The sequence below is a fragment of the Thermobia domestica genome, chromosome 12, assembly GCF_964235325.1.
Source record: "Thermobia domestica chromosome 12, izTheDome1.hap1.1, whole genome shotgun sequence".
NCBI classification, from domain to species: Eukaryota; Metazoa; Arthropoda; class Insecta; order Zygentoma; family Lepismatidae; genus Thermobia; species Thermobia domestica.
In genome coordinates this window covers 49,972,665-49,999,984 of record NC_137465.1, presented here as the reverse complement: position 1 = coordinate 49,999,984, position 27,320 = coordinate 49,972,665, and positions in this window count along the sequence as shown.

Below are 27,320 nucleotides of genomic sequence, written 5' to 3'. Positions count from 1 at the left end.
TCATAGGTTTAAATATTGGGGCAATTAACTAAAGATGTAGAAAATATTGAGGTTTCAATGTATTCCTTTGCAGGTAATCCAAGCATCATATATGGGATAAAACTCTTGTGAAGGACTTTGAGCATCTGTATTTTCTGCTTGCTTTGCTGAAAGGATTACTTCAAGTAACGACATATATTTCCATATTCCTATGACATTTAATTGTCTGTGGAAAGTTGTGTCTAACGGCTGGCAAAGTGGTGAACATTTTTCAGTTACAATGTTGAGGGTAATATTGGGTCTGCCGATGGGGATGTTACAAAAAACTTGTTGTAGGATTCTATTTTATTATGTCCACCAAAGTAGTCAATAATGTACAGAAAATCCTGCGTTACATGCGGTACTATTTGCTTTTCGAGTCCTTATTTTCCCTGACGAAGTACATATTAAGGTAATATTAGGAGGGATGTTTTGTAATATAACTCTCAACTCTTGGGTCAAATTTACCACGTGGTTTTTGCAAGCATACGATGACATTCCCTTTTCTATTACCTACCACGATAATAGTATACTGAACTGAATAGCTATGAGTATTTAAATTTTTTGGAGATTGTGCATAGCCGAAAAAGTTCTTTTCTCACTTCAAGGTCAAAGTTCGTGCGGACATTAGCTCATTGGAAGCCTTATTTATCAGTGTTTATTATGTGGCTCTAATCGAAATATGGAGCATACGATTGAATGTCGACTTGATAGGTCCGCGCATTTCTTCGAATGTGCTCCTCGGATAGGACTCCTCTGCGACTAATTTTGTTTTCTTTTGTTTTCTAGATATGCCATGCCTGGATTTAAATTTTATAAGCCATGATTTGCTAGCTTTAAATTGCAAATTGTCGTCCCACATTTTCAAACATTTTTCGATGGAAACCCTCTTAGGTGAGATGCTCATAATATTTTAAATGTTCTATGGTTTTCTTCAACCACATTGAAGACACAGTCATCTATTTCTCTGAATTTCCGCCCTTGCGATCTTCTATTCACTTGCTCCTTGAATCTATTCAGGTGCTTTGGACTTTTTATTTCGAAAAATCTTCCTTTATTTTCAAAGTCTACCACCTCCACCGTGGATGCCGCCCCATAAACGTATAATATGTACCTTTCTGTTCCAAAGTACCTTAGATAGTCGACCACGTTTTGCTGGGGTAGGTGGTATATAAATGTCGTCTTCGTGAATGGAGCGTGTTCCTTTATATTCTTCATCTGAAGTATCACCATACCCGTACTCTTCAGAAAGTCTATGTGGTAATGCATAAACTCTTCGCCTCCAACAGCAACAAATTCGTCTAATAGTGACTGGAGTTCTTCGAAAAGCTTATTAGGGTTGACTTGATATTAGTTTAGCGTCCCTTTCAGCAGCGAGGCTATGTAAGAAGTGGACCTACTGATTAACGTGGAATCCGAACCACATGAGCTCCCGCCGGGAATCGAACCCGGGTCTCCCACGCTAAAGGACTCTACCCTAATCGAAAATCTTATTAGGAAATTGCACGTCCGTATTTCTTGGAATTTTCCTGCAATTCTTATTGTTGTTGTAGCGAGTATGATTGATGGAAGTAAATTCTGTTAAAATTCCCAATAAATTTGATATATTTTGTTGACTGGATACATCCTTTTTATGTTCCTCACCAACCATAGATTCTGTTTGTTACCTTTGTCTTGGCAACACCTCCCTGAGGATGAGGAGTGTCGGACCTTATTGTTTTTGTAACACCTCACTGAGGACGAGGAGTGTTGGACCTCATTGTCTTTGAAATATCTCCATGAGGATGAGGAGTGTCGCTTGTAGAGCTATCCACAAGAACAAAAGTGCCTGTGGTACTATCTCCATGTTTGCAAAGAGTTGTAAGATTTTGAGACGCATCTATATAACTATCTCGGCCCTGCCTACTTGGCACTGCCTGTTAAGGAAGTTGGCGGTTTTAGCGGGTAGGCTGGGTAGGCACGGGCCTACCCAGAAATTTTGATAAATATATAAACGCTAAAAGATACAATAAAGAGTAAATATACAGGTATTTTCCAATATTTATATTAATGGTAGATAATTATTTAACAAAATCACATCAACCACTACTGTAAAAATAATATCCTACTGTCATTAATCAATCAAATGTGTATATCTATCCATAAACGAGGGAGCGGGCCTACCCAAAATTAAAGCCATAAAGCCGGACTGGTTATTTCTGATAAAATATTGTGAATAGAACTTTTACACTTTTTTGAACACTGCCTTACGACGATAGCCAGTTGTGTTTCTGACGTGGCAATCTTCGATCAAAAACGGCGAAATGTAGAGCAAGAAGGAGCTGCTGATTCAGAGTGTCGACGCTTATGGCTTTTTAGTGAAAATCTCTCACGCCGAATAATTAATGTAGCTACGTGAAGTCAGAGCCAGGCTTGTTGTCTGTCATCTATACGGTAGGCCCACGTGTTAGAACATATTTGAGGCTAAGCTAACCTGTCTCTTAAAGAGGAGGCTATGGTAAATAGAAAGGAACTAGAGCGACCGAATTAGTTAGGCCTGCCATGTTTGTTTTCTTTTGCAGCTTGTATGTTTTCTGGGGACAATTGAATACCGAGTTTTCTATCCATTTCCGTTTTATTGAGAAGCTCTTTTATTCTTTACCACCACATGATTGTTACACACTTCCTACCATGACACCGATCTGCTATGCACTATATTGCTGATATTCATTTGATGCGATGCATATTAAGTTATAAACTTTGATAAAACTACTTTTGACTTTTTACTTAGATTGGGTTGTATTGAGTGCATTGATTATACATACATAATTTTGAGTCGTTATTTTAGAGAGAGCTCCCTTATTGCTATGTGGATAGCGTACGCGCCCTTGGCGTGGGAGACTCGCGTTCGATTCCCGGCGGGAGCTCATGTGGCTCGGATTCCACATTAATCAGTAGGTTCACGTCTCATGTAGCCCCTCTGCTGAAATATTTTAGTTTAATGGCAAACGATGAAGTCCTGTAGAATAAGGAAGACGATGATTAATAGCAACTGACTAATGCTGGAAGAATTGGTGGAATGAGAAAGTGGGAGGAAACGGAGTACTTGAGAAAACCCACGGACATGATGTCCACCACGAACTTACTTGATCGGGGATCGAACCAGGGACACCACGCACCAGAGGTAAGCGCTTTACCACTGAGCTACAGTGCCTCGCTACTGAAAAGGACGCTAAACTCAAAACCAAATCAAATCAGGCCCGTAGCCAGCCCCAAAATATAGGGGGACCCGGTGGATGTTAGGGAAGGCGATCCAACCATATTATAGTTCATCACCATATTATAGGTCATTTGCAAGCCTACCGTGTAAATTTTAGGGGAGACAGTAAAAATTTAGAAGTGGCCCGGCTCTCGTGCCCCCCGTGGATACGGACCTGAATCAAATCAAAGTAACATGATAAAAACTGAATTCGAAGTAGGTGTTATTCACTATATCAAAAATTTATTTTTAACGGTTCAAATGTTTTCCCTTGGCGTGATTACAAGATTCTTGTCATTTTTATATAATATACGTATTGTGTCAATAACATAACATTGCGGTTTAAGAACTGTTTTAAGTACAGAAAACCTTAACAGGGGCATCGGTCCCACCCATCCCAACCGTGTGTGCTTCCATAAAATTCAGTTATGTGTTAGGTACAACTTACGGGAAATACGTTTTGAATTTTGTACATCACAGTCTTAAGAATTTCCATATAGGTCTATATTATAAAAGTATCTTAAAATACCCTTAAGTAGACCTTCGTTATTTAAGCTGAAATTACCTTTTGCAACGAAAATAATGAACTAAGACAATCAGGATCAATTCTCTCCTATTATAAAATATATTTAAAATGTACTGTAATTATTACGAATTTATTTGAATTACATATGTTCATTTTCCATACCATTTCCCTTAAGAATTGTATAAAACAGTTTTGTTTAAAACTAACAGTTGCACAATATTGATGTAGGAACAAACGCAGTGTGACTAATCTCTACTGCTGGTGCGCTCTCGTTTTCATTAATTTCTCAACTGAATATTCAATTGTCTATGTGCGATTGCAAGAGCGGACCCAGAGAACAGGAAAGAACCGGCTCTTTCGGGCTTTTACGTACTTGACCTACCGTACTCCCCCATTCTAAAGATTTGATTTTAATTGATAGTTAAAAGTTTACGCTTTATTATGTAAAATATCAATGTAAGTCCAAGTGCCACATCAAAGTGATAAATATTTGCATTGTTGGTACTCTCTTTAATTTATTAATGCCAGAGGTGCAAATACACTAAGACAATGCACATTTGAAGAGCTCGACTGAAGAGACGCTCGCCATAGTGAGGACCAACGAAACTACTCCTCCAAAACAGTAACTGACTGAAGATTATAAAGCAAGAGGGCGGTTCGGGAGTGAGCGATGTACAAGATTCACATTGTCACTCCTAAAGAATCGTCCCTTCCCGAGAACAGTGGTTCAGAAAGAACCATGACTCCTGAAGAACCACGACTCCTGAAGAACAATGACGAACCACGACTCCAAAAGAGTTAGTCAGAAGAGTCGGCTCACTCACGAGCGATACATCACCACCTGTGAGGCCCATTATATTGCCAAATTTTCATACTTTTCACATCAGCGCTAAATAGCTTACTGATTTCATACGTTACACACTTTGTGCGAAGAGTATTTGAGAAAGGAGACTTGAAGCTAAAAACATTATGGTTAGTATTTGACTGATGAGGCATCTTTTCTTCCGATGAATACAAACACTGTTCATTACAATATATTATTGTTTCATTAAAAATGGTGTGATTTAAAGCACATAGTTGTTTCATTTTTAATTTTTTCCATTTCCAAGTGCAGTTTTTAAAATTTTTGGCGTGTATATGTACACTTTTTTGATTTATTTATTAGTCTGACTTCATATCATCTAAAAGTTCACGAAACATTTAAAAGTGAAGCAAAATACAATATCGTTTAAGTTAAGTTCACTTCATCCAAGGAAAGAAACACACAGAATTTTCCTTTTTCAAATGCTGCATTGCTGAAATTTACAATTGTCTATATAAATCAAATCTTCCCTTTGCCAGGGCTCGCTCGGTTTACCACTAGATCCACAATAACCGGGCCTAAGGCCGCACGTTGGATGATTAAAATAACTACAACAATAACACGCCAATGGGCCCTTTCCATATATCACAAATTAAGGGGACAATATTGACAAATCTCAAAGCCATACGAATAAATATTATTTCTAGGGCCCCTAATTGTAGACATTTTCTTTACTGAAATTGGCCCACGATTCATTTTTGTTTTATTTACCTTTTGTGTGCTATTTTGTTTATGCAACGTAGAGAACCAGTTTGACGCTTCATTTATAATTTCATGTTCGTATCGTATATGGAGTAAGAAAATTTTGTCTTAAAGTAGGACCCTCTCAAACGGTGGGGAGCTTCTCTGAGGGGGGCAGTTGCCCTCACTGCTCACCATAAGTTACGACCCTGTCGAGATATACTCTTTTACCATAAATTACAACTCATACATCCTTGTGTTGAGAATGAATGAAGTTTTCGAACCAGAATATATACATGAATCATTGATGCAAAACTCCATGAAATTGGTAAAATTTTCGTGAATTACTGTAGGGAAGAAGGTGCGTCCCTAGCGGGATCCAGGAGTTAGTACATGCACAAAAGGTATCCCCAAAATACTATATCTCCTAGGCTATAAATTTGCAATGTTTTATTGGAATTATATTAGTATATATGGAGAAATAATAAGAAAGTGAACAAATCTATACGTGACTGCAATACAGTATAAATCTATTTTATTTTTTTTCGGGGGGGGGGGGGCGTCATATCCCTCTAGAATGGCGCTAAACACATAATTTCATCTCGTAATTTTATAAATCTTTTCTAAAGAACTGACGGGAACGGTAGCTCACTGGTAGAACGCTTACCTCGTGTTTGTGGGGTCTCTGTTTCGATGCCCGGCAAGTAAGTTTGTGGTGTACAACGTTGTATACGTGGGTTTTCTCGGGGTATTACCGTTTGCTCCCGCATTCTCATTCCACCAATTCTTCCATCTCCATTCACTTGCCTAAACTATTGCTTCGTTTAGCTTGAAGTCAATATTAAAAAGTAATTTGGACAAGAGTCCTTTTGGCACTGTTTCAAGGACAAAGTACCTCTCCGAACTGTACGAAATCATTTTGGCATGGAGATAAGGCGTTTTGGAGACAGAAATGATACAATGATGTAATGTAATTATTTGATTATTATAATGGACATAAAATAAAAGTGATAGCTATAAAAAAATATATTGTTGTAATATCTGAAATAGAAGGACTTATGAATAAAAAATGACTGGTTCGAAACATTCTCAAAGCAGATGACAATAGTATTAAATGCATATGACAACTCCTTTTAAAACTTCACGAAACTAAACTTTAAAAAAGACCGCATGATCAAAGCGTGTTTGCATCAAGGATGTTATAAATAGAGGATCTGCCCATATGTATCTTCATCGTATTAAATCGATGAAGCCAAAAAACAACCGAGCATCGGCACGTCTGATTGGCTACTCTCGTTTCTGCCATCGTCTAATTGGCTACTTTCGTTTCCGCCATGATTGTTGGCTCAAAACATTGCGATCCTATTGGGCGGAGTGGGCAGAGTAAGGGTGGCGAAACTGTGACGTATGGCTTCAAGATTTTGTTGTAAGGGCATATCCTCTGTTCTATAAGATCCTTGGTTTGCATGGTAAAAAACAGTTTGTAAAGATGATTATGTGTGTGAACAATCATCTCGTTGTGTGTATGCTGTTGAGCAGTGTTTCTCAACCTAATTCCTATCACGATTCCAATTCTATCACATCCTCTTGCCAGCGACCCCATTATAACTTCAGGTTTGTAATAAACTTATGTGAGATTTTTAATATACCAATTGCGGAGATCTCACGATATCCATCTATTTCTATAATAATAGAATCAATTTCCTGTATATAGTGGATACAGTAACTTCCCTAAAAAGCGAATGGATTAAAACCAAATTTGTTCAGATTATTCATATTACAAATATCGAATCCGATTCATGATACTGTTTCAAAATGGAGTCCGTTTGAAAATTTTAAAACTTCATAACTCCCTTAATTTTGGGTCATATGATAATAACATAAAGTGATTTCTAATTTTGGTTAAAAAAACTTGGACAGTTGTTAAGAAAAATAAAACTTATTGAGTATTTTAAATGACTTGATAATTTGCGTCAGCAAGATTGAACTGGACATTACCGCACTAGTGAAATCAAACCATGCTCAAGTATCTCATTAGCTTTCAATTTTAATTGTATTTCAATATGCAGGTTTCGTTGCATTTGTATTTTTCTGGTATTTCAATATTCAGTTCTCATTACTCTCATATCGTATCGCTTATTTAAATTTATTTTTAAACAACTCTGCACATGTTGAAAATGTTTAATAGACCTACTTTTTCTTAACAGTATGTATAAAATAAAAATATGCCTATCAGAACAAAATTGAAACTGATATTTAAAAATATTTTCTGGTATTAGATTCTAATTATATTTATCTCTTCCGTTTATCTTCGCGATCCCAGATTGAGAAACCCTGCTGTAGAGGGATCAAAATTTCTCCATTCTCCGTCTGTTATAATCATTCTCTGCTCCTTCTTCCTCTCTAAGGGTATCATCACATTTGATATTCATATGGATAGGAATTTCAAAGGAATGAATATCCTGCCAGTCCGTTCCAACGTGTAGTTGAAGCAATCGTCTGATATCACCTGTACTTACCCGGTTTGACGTAAGATACTGTCCTTAGAATCTACTGTGTTATGAGAAAAGAATACATTTTTTAAATTTATCTGAATTTAGCTGTGACTTGTGGACAAGAGTCGCTTTGAAATTGTTTTTATTTACGCTAGAGATGTCTAAATAACAAAAAAAAACAGCTTGTGTCTGTAAATATAAAGAGTTTTCCTCCGCCATTTAGGTTTGTTGGAGAGGACAAAAGCCAGTTTGTAACTGTATGACATTTCCCACATTTGAACGTAATTTGCACCGCTTATCGAATGTTTTGGAACTATAAACCATATATCAAATAAAAGCTATTAATACCATTGATACAATGGTGCCAATATCTCAAAATCGAATTTTCTTGGATAAGATGCTGTTTGGAAATGGACGATTCATATAACAAATTACTTCGCTGTTATTGGTCTCAAGAAGTAAAACCAAAAATCGTTTCGTAAAGGGGCAGACTACTAAATATTTTTGAAAAGCTAAGGAATTTTCTTTTGCCCGTTTTTCGTAAGTGAAAAGAGATAATGAAATGTAACTTACCACAGTAATAGATTATGGCATTCTACATCCGAAAATACGATTCGAAAGAATTATCAGTGTTGCTATCCATAGAAATTAGAATGTGTCCAAAATTTGAATTACCCAAAAATCTAGGTTAAGGCAGCGACTAGAAAAATGAACTCGACGGTAGTTGATTAATTATAATGTTGTCTTGGTTCTTTGTTTACTACTTTTTAAATAATGTTTGTATTTATTTTGTAATAACTTTCAGAAGTGGAAACACCATACATCCCCAGTTAGCCACTGCGACCTGTGCCATAGAGGGAACGCACGTACATTTTGTTACCTCAATATTCTGACTGACTAAGAGTTGATAAAGGAATTGTCATTTATTACTCAATCTGTCGTGAAATGAAATGAAATATCTTATGTAATTTCTCACAAGTATGATTTACAATCTAAGGGACACTGATATTTTATGAATTATTACGAAATTATTGTTGAAATCATCATGTAGAAGGAAATGGAAGAATTTTAATAGAATTCTCAGACATGACGTTGTCCAGAACAAACTCACATGGGATCGAACCTGGGACTTCTCTGACAGAGGTAAGCCTTTTACTACTCAGTAAATATACTCTTCTCAATCTATTGTGTGTAATGTTATTACATCATGAAATTTATTTTTAAAAAAATACTATTTCATGAAAATATATGCTAGTATGTTAGCTATACAAGTTGTTGCAAAAATATGTCACGATATTTTGGGAACAGATTTTTCGCATGAAAATAAGAAACAAATTCATATGGATCTGTACTTAAAAGTGGATAGCTTTGGAGTTATAGGGTGACGAAACCGTGAAACAAGTGAAGTTTAAAAGTTCATAGCTCCACTATTTTGGGACCTATCGTAGTCAGGTCAAGACATCACTGAGAAACTGGTATGTGTACTATCCAAATATCCATGTTTAAGAATGGTCCAGTACTTGAACACCAATTTTTAGAAAGGTAGGGGGAAAGTGATCAAGTACTCGCAAACAGCTTTTCTAAAAATGATTGTACAAATACCGGAGGTTCTGAAAGATGGATATTTGGATAGTTCACATATTACAGGGTGGCGCGTATTGTATCTACCAGTTGCAGTTGGCAACCCTGATCAAATGCGCGTACGAATGCTGCGCATGCTTACGGCACTGAATAGCAGGGCCTCTGGCAATTAGTTTACCATGGAGCGGTGGTCTGTGCAGACGCGAATTGCGGCGGTGGAAGCCTTTATCCGAACCGGTTCTGTCAGTGAGGCTCAGCGGGCACTGCGACGAAACAGTGATGATCGCCATGTTGCTATACCCGAGAGACACAGTATTCTGAGATGGGTGAGACAGTGGCGGGCCACAGGTAGTGTTGTGAACCGGAAATCACCAGGTCGTGGACGAAGTGTTCGAACAAATGTAAACTTGGAACGAGTGCGCGTAGCGATGGAACGCAGTCCCAAACGTTCAGCACGGCAACATGCACGAACATTACATTTGACACGACGTTCATTGGGTCGTTTGCTGGGTGATTTGAAGTTCCATCCGTATAAACTGCAGGTGGTACAAGAGTTGAGAGCCATTGATAAGGAAAACAGACTCAATAACTGCCAGAACATTCTTGAGTTGATTAACCGAGATCCACTGTTCCTCCAACAACTTTTGATGTCCGATGAAGCAATCTTCCACCTGACTGGGTATGTTAATAAGCAAAACTTCCGGTATTGGTCTCAGGAGAATCCTCGTTCATTACATGAAAAGCCTCAAGGTAGCCCAAAAGTTGTGGTATGGTGTGCAGTTGGAATGTGTGGCATTATTGGTCCCTATTTTTTTGAGGATGACGCCGGACATGCAACAACTGTAAATTCCGACCGCTACTGCCATATGTTACAGACGTTTCTCATTCCGGAATTGCAGGAAAGGGGTGTGATCAATAACGTTTATTTCCAGCAAGACGGTGCTACGGCACACACGGCACGCCAAAGTATGTCTATACTCAGAGAAACATTTCCAAACCGCGTGATATCCCGATTTGGCGATGTCTCATGGCCATCCCGTTCCCCAGATTTAACAGCTCCTGATTACTTCCTCTGGGGATATGTTAAGGAAAGGGTCTTTGCCAATCGCGTGAAGACAATTGACGAACTGAAGACTGCCATTCGTCATGTGATAAGTTCCATTCCACAGGATACGTTAATGCGTGTGATGAATGCCTTCCCACGTCGCCTGCAGCAGTGCATCCAGGAAAAAGGCGGACATTTACAGGACGTTATTTTTAAAGTTTAGTGAGCTCCTTCGACAAGTGTTGTACAGTGTACAAATTGCCAGTCCATATACTTATATTCCATAACAGTTTTGCATTAAAACTTGCATAACACACCTTTGTATTTTCATTTGAAGTTGGTAGATACAATACGCGCCACCCTGTAGTTCCTCAGTCTTGACCCCATGACGATCGGTTCTATCGTAGTGGAACTATGGACCTCTAAGATTTCACGTTTTCGGCACCCTATAAGTACGAAACTATGCACTTTCGACCAGATGTCCATATGAACTTTTTTATTTTTATTTTGTTGTGAGAATGTATTCCCAAAATATTATGCCACATTTTTGCAACTCCCTGTATAAGTTTTAGATAAACATTACAATCAATCATTAGAAGCGTTCATACTAGGAACATACAACCTGCTTACTAGATTAAGGAGAGCCTCATTACGAGAAGACTTGACGGAAAGACATGACATTGCTAGTCATTAATTCAAGTTGTCTTCAATTGCTTTACAGTGTTGCAGAAATGCAAATATCTGGAGTCTATAGCAGTGGTTGAACTCTGGACTACTTGTACAAATTTATTGGTTCGATTGGAGTTTATCATCGCTTGCAGCACCAAAGCTATATAAGACAGACACCTATAGCTTATTCAGGGATCCGAACCATGTGAGCTTCTACTTAATATCCAACCCGGGTCTCCTTCGCCAAAGCCTAATACGCTGACCATAAAGCTACGCACTTATATGAATAACATTTAGGGGATACACAGAACAAAATATAACCATGTCATAAAGGCAAAAGATTTTTTCTCTTTTTGGAAACAAGTCTCTGGACCAGAAACTGGTTAGTAACCTCGCAGAGAAACTTTAGATAATAATTGATTGTTTTGCGTGTCTGTATCCTCCAGGATATGATAGTGGTCGATGCTTGCGAGCAAGAAAACAAAATTTGAGAACAAGCTTCTGGAGGAAACATGGAGAAGGAACGACAGCTGCTGACATCTAGGGATTCTGCCGCAAGATAATTACAGACTAATTACCTCGAGTTAAGACGTTCTCCTGACCCTATCATCCATCACCCAAAATTCCTTCTCTTTCCCCTCTCCCTCCCTCCATCTGTAGCCTCAGGATACTGCCCCTTCCGACTATCCAAAACATCATCCTAGCTGATGATAGAGGGTTGCCAGGTCTCATAACTGGAATAAACTGTTCGTCCGTATTCTCCCAGTAGTGAACGAAATATTTCTGAGAGTTGAAAGGGATATAGGCAGAAAGTGTTACTATGTAAGTAGCATACATTATGCCAGTAAGAAATGACTAATGTAATTCTCGTTAGTTACAATTTTATGTTTGATGTAAAGAAATATTACTAGATAAGAGCTGGCGCTGTAAACACTAAGTATTGGGGAGCTTTGCTCTCATTTTTTATTCAATTTTTACTATTTACGATTCATTACTTTGGACAATTTTATTATTTGTTAAATCTTCATATACTATTTTTCATTTTTAATAAGTTCATGCGCCGCTTATCCTTTCTTATAAGTGTGATAAACAATTATATTTAAAACAGGCAAATTCGGCCATCTTGGCACGTGCCATTTTAGTATATATATTCTTATTTCAAACAATTTATAATTTAAGCAAATAGAGTTACGTAGTCCACAGGGCTCTAAGGCCGAGACTTAATTTATAAATCTTCCGTAAAGGAGGTAACTGAAACTGAAACTGCATATTACTCTTCATAGACTAAGATCTGCACCAGAATAAAATGTTTTCCTTTTTAGGAGAGGATTGCTTTGGGTTAGAAAGAAATATTAGAAAGAATTGTGAGGCTTTACACAAAAAGTAATAAGAATACATAAAGTGTTATATATTGAGTTTGCTTATGAGCTAATGCACAGTTAAGTATACACTTGCATTACGTGTTTTAACCCTATTACTCATGTCAATGGTAAGATCTGCATATATATTTTTATTACTTACGTATATATCCGTGTTTTGAAATTATGATAGAAATTTTTTTCGCAAAGGAAGTGGGTAAGAAACACCATTTTTTCCACCTACGGTCTTATGGATATGAAGTGCAAGTATTAACGTTACAACTATATAAAATACATTCAGAAAAAGAACCCGACAAACTAATGTGCCTGCTGATATTCTACCAGTTTAGACGTTTATTTCGAACTTGCATCAACAATTTTACTATAAAGTGCTTCATGAACCATTATACTTCTTGTACTAGTGAAGACTGGACTTAATAATTTATCAATAAGCATTCGTGTAGTGTGCATGAAACATCTTGCACTAAACTTATTGTGTAAGCTCAAAGAACATCTATACTGATTTAATGTTAACAGCACTGTTTCGTTTGTGGGATTCTTTATGTGATTCTACAATATTTTTCATGTGTGTCTTACAGATATGGGCATTTATTCCGACGTTGGTCGTCCGCCTAGTTTTTGGCTAAAAACGTAATAATTGGTTCCTTTGTGTACCAAAGTTTAATATTTAATTCAAATAGTATTGCCGAGCAAGCGTTAGTGAGTGAAGGTAGGTTAGAGCCCCTCAGGGCACGTTATTTTCTGTCTTTATTACAATTAAATGGAAAGGGAGATCTGTGTTCTAGAACCTTACTGCCTTGTTGGATATGTTACCGTTACATTGACAAGTATAACTTTCTCTACTTTTCTTTTCAGTTATTTGCTTACCGCATTTTCTAGAATCTATTTTAGATTTATTAAGCCATGACTTTTACTTTTAATAGATTTTCCTGATTATCACCAGCCATGTTTACAAAACAAATGCTCATTACATTCCCATAATCCTACCCTGAAGTAACCTTGCACGAAGTAGTTCCCTCCGCTTGCCAAAGAGTTCCATGTTTAGAACCGTTTATATAAGAAAATAAACACAACTTTCCCTCTCTTTATACTTTATCAAGCACACCAACAAATTATTAATTTCTTCCCGGTAAATTTTCAAAATTTTGTTAGAAACGGACGACCAACTTTGGAACTTAACCCCAGATATGTAGCTATAGGATATACTGGCTTTTACGGACACTTACATTTTATAAGTATCAAAGGCGAAAAAAATGCTAATCTTTACCAATCTCCTTAACAAAAGTATGCGCGAATAAAATACTAGATGCACTGTACTATGTATCCGGAAAATTTCGTAATAAATTCCAGGACTGCCACCCGGCGAGACCTTTCCAGTGACTTCCTTTCATCGGCATAAAAACTACTAACCTACGATAATATAGCTTAATTTACCTACTCTATTCTCGTAATCTAACCTAACCTATCCTAACTTACTCCACTCTACTCTATGCTATCACAAGTCGCAGAGTGTTATTTGCCTAAATAATAGTTTTATGGCACACCACATTATGCATACTATGTATCTGTATGTAATTAATTGAACATGTGCCATGAAAATAACAGTGCTGAATACCTTAGAGAATCATTTAGTACAAGAACCGTGAAGTTTCTTTTCAACGACCTTTGTAAATTTACACAAAACATTTTGTTTCGTCGGAGACAACACTAGACTAAGGCCATTGTAACCTGAGCTCTGACAGGTCTAACATCGTGTAAGCTGACAACAGTGTTGCGAACTGTCATAGTAACAAGAATCAAAGTGAACACTCGACATCACGAGAAAGGAATCGAATTACTTTATCAGTGATTAAATCAGATTATAAGTTGAAATATTTACAAAGTAGATTTTCTTTCTTTTTTTTTAATAATAATCCTACCTCAGCGTTCCAGCACAACCTAGTTCCACTAGGCCTGACGTTCTGGCTACAGTAATGATTATTTTTTTTTCCTTTTTCCACTTGTATTTATACAACTCTGTCCTTTAGACAAGAATGCTACGGAAATAGGAGGGGTACATGGAACAACAACCGGTCCACCTCCCTGTCGCCGCAGGGAGTAGCTTTTCGTGGAATTGAAAGCGAAAAGGGTAGTGAGTGTGTCTGTATACGGCTCTTTTATAGTTCAAGGGCAATGATCCGTGATTTGGAATGTCAAGCTGAAATTTGTAGAATTTCTAATGGTCTTTGTAGACAATTTGTTGACATCCGAAAAAAAATATACATAGCAGTGGCGGCTCGTGGAATTTAAAAGCGGTGGGGCACATCCAAAATACCTACATACTAGGGCGTCATATATATATATATATAGCATTAATAATCTACTATAGTAAAATACTAATTAAAAATTTTAATTATGTCGGTGGATAGTCTTGCCTTCCGTCCCCCCACCATAATCTGAAACAGTCTACTGCTACATACTAGGATAACATTAAAAGCCAAACAAAGCAAAGCTTCCTTTTTTTTTTTTTTTGTATATCAGTTCCAGTCTTCTATTTTGGCTGTAGAAAACTCCTCTATCACACGCTTATTGAAGTCCGGAATGGCATTTACCATGTTCTTCTCTATTGATAGTATGGCCAGTGCGTTCAACCTTTCGTTCTTCATGGAATTCCGCAAGAATGTTTTTATTATATATATATATATATATATATATATATATATATATATATTTACAAATGCAATAATCCTGTCATACCACCATAACTATGCATAATAAATAAATACCTGAAATTTCAAAGCTGGTATTTAAAAAAAATGGTCTCAGAAAACTCGCCGTCCCAGGCCATAACCCATGTTGGCTCATGTGTAAAAACACCCCTGATTGATATTTTGGGTAACGAATTATTTATTTGTTTTCAACAACAATTTGTTTCAACTACTATATGTCCATTTCCTTCAATTATGGTGGTTTCTTAACTACTTTTCTGGGAAACATTATATACGTAAAGTGTAGCTCACTATTTGAAAATACGATTGGATGCCGATTGGTAACTTATGTGTAAATTTTAGAAGGTCAATGTATTGTAAATTAACTGCACCATGGTGGCAACCCGTAATATGTCATTCACTACACCCGGAAAGGCCAAGCATAAAACTTTACCACCCCCCAAATTCTGAAAATGGCTTGACCCTCCTTCCTCCTTCCCCCTCCTTCCGTTCCCCTCTGTACAGAGCTGAGTTTCCTTCTCACGACCTTCTTACCGCTGTATGTCCCGTAAGACAGAGCGCCTCATGCGACAGGTCTCAACATTACTGTGCCCATTTTCAATGGACATAGCCATAACCAGCCATAACATCCCCTGCCACCTCTGATGATAGGGCTACTGTCAAAGCATAGAGATTGTAAGTCCGCAGCCAAAAATCAACCGTCGCTGTGTTGCCAAGTTTCGTCTATCCTACGAGAGCGCATAACCACATCCTTCTTCACTCGCAAACACGGCTGTGGCGGAACAAATCCAACAATACAAAAGAAGGAAAGAAAGAAGCTTCTGTTAATGTATTAGTACTGATTTAATAATTGCAGTTCTATTTAGATCAGGAATGGCAGGGCACGTGACCGTGTGCCCCTTAAACAGATCCGCCGCTGATACATAGTCTATATATTATAGAAACCGTTATAAAGAGCTTTTCATAAGGACTGATTTAGAAATTGAATAGTAGGAAAGTAACGAACATGATCCAGCTATGTTTGTATTTTCGTAGAATACTTTTAAGAAAATCATTATGTGAAGGGCAAGATAGGTTTAGATGCACAAAAATATATTTGGCATGGTAACAGGACAGTGTTGTCGGATTTATACCTACTCAGTACTGTGAAACTTTTTCTGTTGTCAGATTGTTTGGTCTTTTAGTGCCATGTAATGTGTGCAATTATCTCAGTGCATTGATGTGAATATCGTGGTGTAATTGTTGTTATTTTCATTCGTCAGTGGAACACAGTTTGTTTTCGTATTATTCATATAGACTTAACGTATAAATTTAGTGTGTGTATGTCTGTGTGTTTGTGTTGGACAATGGCTGAAGTGCGTAAGAAGCGTGGAAAGGGGGTGCCCTTAACAAGTCAGGCACGGGAATTTGTGTTTAATCTTAGGGAATATTTCGAAAAAGAACGTGACAACGACGGTCCTTTATTGCCATTGAATAAAGTGATTGAAAGAGTAGCTTCAGCTTTACACATTAGCCCTGCAACTGTGAAAAGAATCACAAAAGAGAAGTGTCCGAAAGACCTCGCTGAACCGACATAAACTTTATCTACCCCAGGAAAAAAGTGTAATAGGCCATGTATAGTCAAAAATTTGGATGATTTTGACATAGATTCTATTCGACGTCATATCCACGATTATTATAAGAGGAAAGAATATCCAACAAGAAAAAAACTTCTGGTGTCTTTGAAGGAAAGTGGATTGTTCAAGGGAGGGAAAAGTAGTCTGAGCAAAATTTTGCACTCACTCACTCACTTAGGCTTCACTTCGAAAAAATTTTCCGGAAGAACTGTTCTTCTTGAGAGGGAAGATGTAGTGGCGCATCGTGCCCGGTTTTTACGGGAAATAACTCGTATTCCTGTTGAGGAAATAGTGTGGGTTAGTGAAACATGGGTGAATGCAGGACACGTTAGATCTATGGGTTGGACAGACAACTCAATTCGTTGTACTTCTAAAACCCCAATAGGAAAAGGCGGTCGTCTCATTCTTTTACACGCAGGGTCAATAAATGGGTTTGTTCCACATTGCATGCTTCTTTTCCAATCAAAAAAAAAAAAAAAAAAAAAACAGTGGACTACCACGAGGAAATGACATCCGAAAAATTTAAGTCGTGGTTTCAAGACTCTCTTCTCGCGAATATTCATCCTCATTCCACTATTGTTTTGGACAATGCATCGTTTCACAATACAGAGGTAAATAAAGCGCCTACCACGTCTACAAGGAAAGAAGCGGTGTTAAAATGGCTTGAAGAAAATCGAATTCCTGGTTTTTGTTCTTCAATGAACAAAGCTGAATTACTTCAGATTGTTCGACGTTACAAAGACACGGTAGAACATTTTGAGATCGACGAATTAGCCAAGACAGCAGGACATAAAGTTATCAAGTTGCCCCCTTATCATTGCCATTACAATTCAATTGAATTGATTTGGGCACAATTAAAAGGTTACGTTGCGGAAAACAACAAGACATTCACCATGCAAAGTGTTCGCGGTTTAATATTGCAAGCGATTAAAGAAATTACTCCAGCAAAGTGGAGAAAAGTCGTGGATCATACTTGGCAAATAATTTTGAACTCCAAGGAGGAAGAAAGTTTACTTGAAAACACTGTAGAAGAACTGGTGATCTCGTGGCAAGACAGCGATAACAGCAGTGACGAAGACGCAACAGATTATGAAACTATGAGTGATAATTCAGAGACATCGTACGGAAGATCTGATGTACAGGCTTTGATGGACTACTGCGAAGTAGGATTTCTACAGTAAATGGCATTAAACTGTCTACAATTGAATGCCGTTCTATAACGTAAGTAGTTTTCATTTTTTTTTAAGATATAGCATTATGTGTTTAGAAGTAGTGATAAGTTTATTTATGATTTTGTAAACAATCTTAACACAATACTTTCTGTTTGTTTCTTTTGACTGATACTTTCGTCAGTTATGATGCTAAACAACATTTTTGCTGTAACACATATGTGATTCTTCTCCCAAAAAAATTCCCTTGTATTGAATGTCTTTTAAAGTTAGCTAGCTATGGTGTAGCTAGCACCCATTGCGAGGGCTACACCTTATATTAGGGAAAGAGATTTGATATTATTATGGGGGAAGAAAGAAATTTCTGTTGGGCAAAGAAATTCTATGGTTACGGAAGGTAAATGTGGCAACCGCGCTAGATCGTACGTGAGAGTTGTCAGAGCTCTTCTTAGCGCGGCCTCACTCTAACATAATTCACGAAAATTGCAGAGCAGATTCTTGTGGAAATAAGAGCACTTTTCTTTTTTCCAAATAAATAAATAAAAATTATGTGCGTGGCTTATATAAACAACTGATAAGGAATACATGTATCCCACAACCAGGCCGGTAGCCAGCCCAAAAATGTAGGGGCGGCCCGGTAGAAGTTAGGGCGGCCCGACCCAACCACATTATTGTTCATCACCATATTATAGTTCACTTGCAAGCCTACCGTGAAAATTTTAGGGGGTCAGCAAAATTTAGGGGGGACGGCACCCCTAGATCCCTCTTGGATACGGGCTTGCTCACAATTCACCATCTGCTGAACATACATATTTGTGTTTGAAGCATGCGTTGTTAAGGAAGCAGGCAGCATCAGTTATCGCCCTAGAACAGGCAGGCCTGGACTTAGTGCGGAGACAATTCAGAAGGTAAGAGACATCTTCATAAGAAATCAAACAGCAGAGCCAGATTCGTAAGACATCAGTGCACCGCATCTTACATAAGCGTCTTCTTTTCCGTTTGTACAAAATCCAGATCGAGCAGTTCCTACAACCAACGGAGTACAGTGTTCGTTATGACTTTACTGTTGCCACGATGGCTGAGATTGAGGGAGATGTTGACTATCCGAAACGTGTCCTTTTCTCAGATGAGGACACATTTCATTTGAATGGGGTTGTCATCCGAAATAATGCTCGTATCTGGGGGTCTGAGGATCCCCATGCTGCTTTTGAGACCGTCACAGACAGCACTAAGCTGAACGTGTGTGGTGCGGTCTTATGCACAATCAAATCACATAACATTTTTTTTTCTGCAGTGAAAAGACGATCACAGTCAATACCTATCTTGATGTGTTGCAATTATTTGTTGTGCCATAGATTCAGAACATTCCGGACTTAATTTTCTAACGAGAAGATGCACTACCTCATTGAGGTTAGATATTGGTGCCTATTTGGATACAAGATTTCCTGGAAGATGCATTGGGCGTGATGGTTCCATAAACTGGCCTTCCCGATCACTGAACATAACACCACTGGACTTCTTCTTTTGGAGATATGTTAAGGATTACATTTACCAAACACCAGGGAACGACATCGCAGGATTATGGCGCGGAAATACTGAAGTCATAACATTCAACCCTCACATAATGTTGACCAACACACTTGCAGAATTGGAATATCACTCGGATATCCTTCAGGCAACGAAAGGATCACACGTAGAACTTTATTAATTGTGTACAGAAAAACTCGAATATGTTACATGCAATTCAATATAAAAAAACTATTTGTCTATGTGTCATATTTTATTCCTTATGAATGATTGTAATCAGGGAAAGATTTCTACTACACCCTATACTAATTTTGTCCCGTTTCAATATATCTAATTATAACGGATTATTTATAAATTAACGTCTGTATTTGGTTCTGGAGAATCTGGTGTTCTGCGCTGCAAACGTGAAAGCAATAAAAACGCACAGAATACGTCGGCTTGAGCGTATTTGGTGCGTTTCAGAATAATAGACCGCATGCTGTTTTGGAATCAGTAAAATATGTCTAAAGGAAGGGAAAAAAAGGAAAGACGTGTTGCCAGGCATTGAAATTTTAGAAAGAAACATCCGCTTGGAAAATGCTTTGTGCAGAGTATGAAACTCTGCTATTATAAAGTACATATGCGTGTGTATAAAAAAAGAAAATTCACAAAATTACAAGGAAATTTCGAAAAATTAGCTAATCACAGAAAAATCTATGTAACACAAAAGGGTTATTTCTCGTGATTCGCATGAATGAGAATAAGGGTGTGGCAGTAAGATCTGGAAATCCTGACGGACTCAAAATATGATTTATAGCCCTTGCGAAAGTAGAATTACCGAGTAGCAACCTAGATCACGTTCACGGACGGGTGTAACGCATCCTTGAATAGACAAGGCTAAACTAATAATTAAAATCAAAACAAGGACAAGTATTAATAGGCTTTTCTTATATATTTTTTTAAGTTTCGGAAGTACAGTCTTCTTCTTGATAATGAGTGATAAGTACGATATTGCAAGCAGTAAAATAGAAAAGCCGTCCCTAATTCTAGCGCAGCAAGGCTATTGTTATCACCTTGAACAAACCCAGGTCCAGCCCGGCTGGATCTGAATTCTATGCTCGGCCCGGCCCGGCCCGGCCCGAATCTCGATCCGGGCGTAACCGGCCTCAGAACAACCAAGTCTGATAAGTCAAGTCAATCCTTCAATATGCAATGGAAAATGAGAAATGTGTCGTCATAACATTGCAATGTCTATTTGTCCTTCTCGAATGAGAAAATCGTGTGAAAGGTTACCCAAAGTTTGCTTTCTATATCCTTATTCTGTATGTCTATTTGATATATGTACTTGCTCTTTCCAGCCATGTTTATTATATAATACAGCTCATGGACCTAAAAGCCTTATACTACACTGATTAGTTGTAATGGACCCGTTTGGTCTCCATTACAGAATAAGATTATTTTTCTTTTAATATGCCCTTATTGTTTATCTTTACCATTATCAAAAGTTTATTAGTTATTGTTAGTATTGCATTTATGCTATTATTTTTGTTATTCCGTTGTATAAGTTAATGTTGGATTATAATTAATCTGCGCCATCGGTGTACTGGCGTTAATGGCCGCGAAATTAAAGCCAGTTGTATTCCTTTTCTTCTGTTAAATTGATATTTTCTGCTGTTTATATATGATTAGTGAGTGAAATAGAAATAACTATGTATATAGTAGTGTTGATCAAGAGAAGAAAATGAATTTGTCGTATTAGTTTAAATAGTCTGGAATCCGTGAGGATTCCGTAACTGGATTGTCTTCTCTCCTGTTTATAAATAACGTCTTTTGCATCAGGAAGAATAAGGTATACGTATTGCTAAGTTCATCATAAAGTTGACAACAGATGCCTATACATATTCATACTCGTTTAATTGGTTATTATATGTGTATGTTTTTGCCATATCAAATGATTCAGTTTGCTTCCTGTAATTAAGTGATCATCCTTCTGCTGTTAGTATAAATATAATATAAATGTTTCTTGATATATACAGTATATATGATAAAAATGCGACAATTTGAAGAATTAATTGATGATGTACAATGAATAAATATTAATTATGTGCATTGGGATGAGTCAGATCTAGAACAGGAATGCTATTAAGTAACCTAGATGTTAATGGGGATAACTTTGAGATATATGAATGTTTACATATAATTGTATTGGCATAACGTCTTGACTATACCGAGGTGATGAGAGGACAACTGTTTGTGTACTGACGTGAAGTCTTAGCAGTTGTAGCAGCATTAGCAGTGGTCGTAGTAGTAATAGTAGACGAAGTAGTAGTAGTAGAAGTAGTAATAGTAGTAGTAATACAGTACTTGGCTTGTGTATAGCCCGCTCCCCCAGTTCTCTGTCACCGGAACTGGAAGAGTCACTACTACTGCTACTGCTACTGCTACTGCTACTACTACTACTACTACTACTACTACTACTACTACTACTACTACTACTACTACTACCGCTATTACTACTACTACTACTACTGGTACTACTACTAATACGTATATCAGGAACAGAACCCAACCAACCCCTGCGGGGCTTCTAACCCGTTCCTACTACTATTACTACTACTACCACTGCTACTATTACTACTACTACCGCTACTACTACTACTACTACTACTACTACCGCTACTACTACTACCACTACTTATACTAAAGCTTCCCTTACCACAAGATTTACATCTTAAATCTTTATAACATGTGATTCCGATTCATTATGAACTAATGTGAATCGGTAGAATCACTATGATTCGTTTAAAATCACTGGGGGGAGCGGGCTATACTTAATCCCAGTACTTTACAGTCTTGAATAAAGAGTCAGTTTCCCAAACACATTACGATTAGCATAGGCTAACATTAGTTTCCGATCCGTCTTTCACAGAGTCCGATGTATATTTATATCCGATCCGGAATATGCCCGGCCCGGTTAGTGCCCGGTCCAGTTTGATATACTTGAAACAGGCATAACCGGGCCGAGTAATCCGCCGGGCTAAACGGGCGCGCCCGGCCCGTGCAGGGCTCTTGTTTTGGATCTATGTGAATAAAAAAAGAGCAGAAATGTGTCATGGGAAGCAGAGAACGTCAGAAGATGGAAATATAGTTTCAAGTGAGAATTACAACTGTACTCCGTATATTTCTGGGATCGCAATGAAGAAAAGGTTAGATAGATGTAGAAATCGTGCAAGAAATTATTTGTCTGAAATTACACATAAAATTTTCTCAGAATAATTACAAGATCTGAAGGAAAGCGGATACGATTTTGTAACTAATTTTCCGAAACATGATAATTTTAAAACAACGCTATGTAGGCCTAATACACGACGAATATCTCTAAATACCCAGCTAAACCCAGCAGTAAGTGGTAATAGTGAAGAGATTATTACGTTACCGGGAGGCGGTAATTTTTTTGAAGGCAAACGATACTGCTGTATCTTGTGAACGAACAATTGTGTTCGGAGTCGATAATTTGTAGTTTGTTCTTGAGGGCTATAAGGAATTCTTTGTGGATGGGGCATTTTCCACATGTTCGAGGCAGTTCCAGCCAATAGTAAGTGTTCATGTTGATATTTCTAGTTCTGGCGGTGATACAAATGCATGCATGCCCTGTGATATTCGCTTCGTTGCCTAACACGAGTGAGAGAACCTATAAAAGACTATTTTCATTGCTAAAAATCATCCACCCAGAAAGCAGTTATAAATTCGTTGAGGGTAGTATTTTCTGAGTCTCGGTTGTATGGTTGTAACTTTCATTTCCACCAAGCCCTATTCATCAAGATTTAAGAAATTAGTTTATGCAAGATAATAGACAATCTACAACTATCAGGTTCGCATACAGGATGTGTTCAAGCCAGGGCGGATCCAGGAATGGCTTCTCAGGGGGGGGAGGGGCAGTGAGTTGTAATACTGCTACTTAGAGCTACTTTCAAGAGCTCCAAGGTCTGGGATGTTTTTATTTATATATAAAATAAGAAAGTGTTTTCTTCTGGAGAGGCGATATTCCCTGGATCCGCCCCTGGTTCAAGCTTATCTCTCTTGCTGCTAGAAAAGAATTCGAATGGTTGCTTGGAACTAGTATCTTTACAATAGATACACTTATCTAATATAGGGGAAGATGGGGTAAGAAGAGACAGGAGTAATAAGAGACAAAATATCTGTGTAGGTTTCTTTATCATCAGAAAAAAACGAAACAAATCTGCAGCTTACTGTATCCTTCTGTGTACAAGCCATTAAAAATCCATTGCTTTTAGGCAACTTCTTTACTTCTTTTCTGCTTTTCAAAAAGTGTCTACCAAAAACATTAGATATTAGATATCTAAAGTCAGTCTTTTTCGTGAAGATTTTTTTTATATATAACTTACAAGTAACACTTCCCAAGTGTAACACTCCGATTTTGATAGAATTTGGTAGGTAGATACTACACATGAAATAAACGAATACGTGTTTCTTTCTTTTCTGCGGAAAAACGGTTTTAGGGGGGAAAAGCCCCCACCAAAAATTTTGAAAGTTGACGCCCGAAAGGCAAGAACAAGTGGTTCAAAGTGAACGAAATTGTGCACAGATATTGTAGACATAAAACGAGGGAATAAGCGTTTCGTATTTTCCTGGTAAAAACGGTTGGGTGGGGCACGGTCCCCTCCAAACCTTTGATCACGAAATATCAAAAGTACTAATATCAGTATGTTAGATATGCGTAAAGGACATGAAGAATTGCAACGGAACTTTGTGTAGGGACAATTCGAAAAAATAAACTAATACGGGTTTTCTTTTTTCTGTGGAAAAATCGTTTTAAGGGGCAAAAGTCCCACCCAAAAGTTTGAAATTTGACGCCCGAAAGGAAGAAGAAGTGGAGCGAAGTGGATGAAATCGTGCACAGTTATTGTAGACATAAAATGAGGTAACACTTGTTCCATATTTTCCTGTAAAGAAGCGATTGGGTAGGGCACGGACCTTCCAACTGTTGATTACGAAATATCAAAAGTGCAAATAAGTGTACGTCAGAAGTTTCTAAAGAATATGGAGAATTGCAACGAAACTTCGAATAGGGACAATTTGCAAAACAATAAATGAAACGTGTTTTAATTTGTGCGGAAAAACCGTGTTGGAGCCTAGACCCCCTCCGAAAAAGAAGTAAATATTACCGTAATAGCGCAGGAAGAGGGTCGAAGCTAATGAAATTGTGTGTAGATATTGTATATGCTAAATAAAGCCTTACTCAAGTCTCCTTTTCCGATTTGCTTCAAATTTGACATATCAACTGTACACAGGAAATAAATCGATACGTGCTTTTGTTTATATGGAAAAAACATTGTAATGGTTAAAGGCGCCTCCTGAAATCTATAAAATACGCTATACTGTTTGACCTTACTGTTGATCTGCCAAATTTAAAGGAATCGGATGGAGACACTTGTGAAACACGAAAAGTTTTATTTTACATATCCAATATTTACACACAAGTTTTCACGCTTCGGTCTACTCCTTCCGCCACCCAACGCCTCGGTCCACCCATCAGTTTTTGTTTTTCAGGAAAATATGAAACCCTTTTTCCCTCGTTTTATGTCTACAATATTTGTGCACAATTTCATTCACTTCAGTTCACTTCTTCTTGCCTTTTGGGCGTCAAATTTCAAAATTTTGGGTGGGATATTTTGCCCCCTAAAACTGTTTTTTTTTTTCGTAGAAAATAAAAGAAAATATATTCGTTTATTATTTGCTTATTGTCCCTACACAAAGTTTTGTTCAATTCTTCATGTCCTTTAGGCACTTCTGATATTTCATGACCAAAGTTTTTTTGGGGGCCGTAGCCCACCCAACCGTTTTTTCCAGGAAAATATGAAACACGTATTCCCTCATCTTATTTCTATAATATTTGTGCGCAATTTCATTCACTTCGGTTCACTTCTTGCCTTTTGGGCGTCAACTTTCAAAATTTTGCTTGGGGGTTTCCCCCCTAAAACCGTTATTACGCAGAAAATAAGAAACCCGGATTGGTTTATTTTTTGATTATTGTCCCTACACAAAGTTTGGTTCCAATTCTTCACGTCGTTTAGGCACTTCTGACATATTGTTATTAGCAATTTTGATATTTCGTGATCAAGGTTTCGAGGGGTCAGTGCCCCACCCAACCGTTTTTTTTTTCAGGAAAATATGAAACCCGTAATCCCTCATTTTATGTCTACAATATCTGCGCACAATTTCATTCCACTTTTTCTTGCCTTTCGGGCGTCAACTTTCAATTGTTTTTGGAGGGGCTTTGCCCCCTAAAACAGTTTCTCCGCAGAAAAGAAAAAAACACGTGTTCGTTTATTTGATGTGTAGTATCTTCCTGCAAAATTTTATCAAAATCGGAGTGTTACACTTGGGAAGTGTTACTTGTTAGTTATAAATGTTTGTAAAAATGTTTTGAATAAATTTGTACAGTCTACAGAAAAAAAACCCTGCAACATGAGCATGTAAGTTTATTGTGAAACTACGCCTAACAGCGCAGAGAATCAACATAACATCTAAGTAGCACGAATCACGTCAGGAGAAACCTCGGTATCCTACCCTGCACACTTATTTTGGAGCAAGAGACTTGTTTCACAATAAACTTACATGCTCATGTTGCATATTTTTTTCCTGCTGACTGTACAGCATTACTGATACTTTAAACTGGAATTTTTTAAATTTTTCTCTGATCAATGAGCTTGCCAGAAAATGTGTGTCTGTTATTACCCCCCTCCTTTTTTTGTGTCTTGTCTCCTCATGATGATATTCACGAAGTGAATAAAGTGTTTATCTTTTATGGTCCTGTAATTTTATCAGGAAACGATAAGTTCATTGTTGAAAGAACAGAATTTAGAGGCTTTTTATTCTGTTAAAAAGAGATTATATTTGGTTTAAAAAAGATTTGGTTTAGGCCTATTATGTGTTTTCACGCTTAAAAGTTTCATCCCATTATTGTTAGACCCTAAAAGTATTCACGTAGGCTATTTTTCAGTTTGTTACAGCAAATTTTATTTTGTATAGTCTACTGTGTAAAAAGTCACTGTAGCATAAAGAGTTGTTTTACGTTGTAGGCCCTATATTTTTAATTACAAAAATATTTATATTACTATAATGTGTATTTTTGTCATTCCAAAATGTTCACAATGAGTGGGAAACTTTACGAATTATGAAAATCTCTAATTGGTATAGTTTGTAATGAAAAGTATTAAGCTTTCAAGTACGACTTTCACTAACTTTAATTTTTACGTGGCAATTGACAGAAAAGTAACCAGGATAAAAACATGTAAAAAGTTAGGACAATAGAATACATCTTAGGCATATCCCTTGTAACACAATTTAATAACAAGGTACAGCATGAAAGAAATCTGGACAGCGTCTCTTATTACCCGATATGGGGTAATAAGAGAAACAACTAAAAATTAAAAAAAAAACATTTTTTCGCAGTCTTCCTGTACATTGAGAAGAAATAAAATAATTTTCTATTGTATTGCCCAGTAGCAAAGTATATGTATACACAAAGAATCAGAAATGTGACTTGAAAACTGTTAGCATTTCAAATTACTTTTGTCTCTTATTACCGAATCTTCCCTCTAAAGTTTATTCTAAGTCCGGAACGGTTATCAAAATTAAGTGACCATGTAACTATTAACAAATACGAGGGAGCATCAGAAACTACGATTGCAAGATCGATATTTCTGGAGTTTCGTCTGTTATAGAGGAATGAAAAGTGTGTGGTTATTTTAATACATGGAGTTGGCAACTCTGCAGAGTTTCAGCCACCTGTCACTTACGGTG